We start from the raw sequence: 2500 nt of genomic DNA on the forward strand, positions 1-2500 counted from the left end.
AAAAACCCTTTTTTGTACAGTACAGTATGTGGACCATGGTGACATTGATCAATCCTTGATAAAAAAAAAAGCTTCTAATATATTATTTATGCCCCAAAATCTATAAATCTCACACTATTAAGGCAACCGGCCGGTTCCACGCGCTGCACAAGGTGCCCTTTTTTCACTTGACCACCTGCCCCTCTAAATGTCTGTGCACGCCACCGATACTGTGTGTATACACACACGCAACTACCAAGTGACTTTAAAGAAAAACAAGTCCAAAGTCGCTTGTTATAAGCAGACATGGCGACGCTGGAGAGAGACAGACACAGCAACAAATAGAAAATGAAACTAATTTAGAGGAAAAAACAGAAAAATCATCCTTTTCTAATTTGGCAGAATAAATAAGGCAGTAAATGTGTCAATTCATTTTTTTTGTGGCAGTTTTTCCCCAAAACATTTTTGTGCAGACGACTATTTGGATGATGAATAAACTGATTCATCATCATCATCATCATCATCATCATCATCATCAGCAGCAGCAGCAGCAGCAGCAGCAGCAGGCTAGGAGATGCACTGTTTCCAGTGCACTGGTTCTCAACCTCAGGTTCAGAAACAATTAAGGGTCCATTTGGTTCCACTTTGTGCATATTTATCCCCCGAAGGACCCCACTTTAAGAGCCAATGGAATAAATAAAACACATGAGCGATGTTCCGACTGGTAACAAAAGACAGAGTGGAAGCAGGAAGACAGGAAAGAGGAGATAGATGTATATACGGACGAATGACAGATGAACACACAACACGCTGAAAGGAAGTGAAAGATGGATGGACAGAGAGAGAGAGAGAGAGAGAGCGAGAGAGAGAGAGAGAGAGAGAGAGAGGGAGAGAGAGAGAGAGAGAGAGAGAGAGCGAGAGAGAGAGAGAGAGAGAGAGAGAGAGGGAGAGAGAGAGAGAGATAGAGAGAGAGAGAGAGAGAAGAGAGAGAGAGCGAGAGAGAGAGAGAGGATACTAGATGAATGTGTCAAACAGATGGATGGGATGGAACAGTGGTTCTCAACGGTTCTCAACCTGTGGGTCGTGACCCCCACATGATTTCCCAGATGACAAAATTAGTTGATCAACGAACTACACTATAAAAACTGGTCAAATGTTGGTCAAATAATATACGAAAGACGCAAACATTGTGAAAATAGCTGCTCTACAAGCTCACAACGACCTCGTGCTGTTGTGCCCTTAATTTGCAGATCAGCTATTTTCACAATATTTATCTGTGGAACCGAGTCAAACTAAATGTAGTGCCTCAAATCCTACATTTCCAAGTGCCCAGTTAAAATATAATTATTGTGGGGGGTACCCAGTTAAAATATAATTATTGTGGGGGGTCCCCAGTTCAAATATAATTATTGTGGGGGGTACCCAGTTAAAATATAATTATTGTGGGGGTCCCCAGTTCAAATATAATTATTGTGGGGGGTACCCAGTTAAAATATAATTATTGTGGGGGGTCCCCAGTTCAAATATAATTATTGTGGGGGGTCCCCAGTTCAAATATAATTATTGTGGGGGGTCCCCAGTTCAAATATAATTATTGTGGGGGGTCCCCAGTTCAAATATAATTATTGTGGGGGGTACCCAGTTCAAATATAATTATTGTGGGGGGTACCCAGTTCAAATATAATTATTGTGGGGGGTCCCCAGTTCAAATATAATTATTGTGGGGGGTACCCAGTTAAAATATAATTATTGTGGGGGGTACCCAGTTCAACTCTAATTATTGTGGGGGGTCCCCAGTTAAAATATAATTATTGTGGGGGGTCCCCAGTTCAACTATAATTATTGTGGGGGGTCCCCAGTTAAAACACAATTATTGTGGGGGGTACGGAGTTCAAATATAATTATTGTGGGGCGTACCCAGTTCAACTCTAATTATTGTGGGGGGTCCCCAGTTAAAATATAATTATTGTGGGGGGTCCCCAGTTCAACTATAATTATTGTGGGGGGTCCCCAGTTAAAACACAATTATTGTGGGGGGTACGGAGTTCAAATATAATTATTGTGGGGGGTACCCAGTTCAACTCTAATTATTGTGGGGGGTCCCCAGTTAAAATATAATTATTGTGGGGGGTCCCCAGTTAAAACACAATTATTGTGGGGGGTACGGAGTTCAAATATAATTATTGTGGGGGGTACCCAGTTAAAATATAATTATTGTGGGGGGTCCCCAGTTCTAATATGAACACTGTGGGGGGTCCCCAGTTCTAATATGAACACTGTGGGGGGTACCCAGTTCTAATATGAACACTGTGGGGGGTCCCCAGTTCAAATATAACTATGCGCTTTGCACACACAGGTACTGCTACTAACCTTATACCAACCTTGAAACGTACCTTAGTTACGTCACCATCAACAGCCAATAAGGGACCACCATTCTTACCCCGACATACACAGATACATACATACCCAGCCGATCATCAAGAACGGTGGTCCCCCTATTGCCCGGTGGACACCACCGACA

General features: G+C 42.5%; 1 protein-coding gene across 1 annotated transcript in view; it reads right to left on the reverse strand.

The window, feature by feature from the left end:
- The window catches only part of pde5ab (phosphodiesterase 5A, cGMP-specific, b), a gene marked incomplete at its 5' end in the record, with an annotated part of 60301 nt that overhangs the window by 18125 nt on the left and 39676 nt on the right, over positions 1-2500 (reverse strand). The gene's annotated exons all lie outside the window — the stretch shown is intronic.

The sequence above is a fragment of the Electrona antarctica genome (assembly GCF_951216825.1).
Source record: "Electrona antarctica genome assembly, chromosome: 21".
NCBI lineage: Eukaryota > Metazoa > Chordata > Actinopteri > Myctophiformes > Myctophidae > Electrona > Electrona antarctica.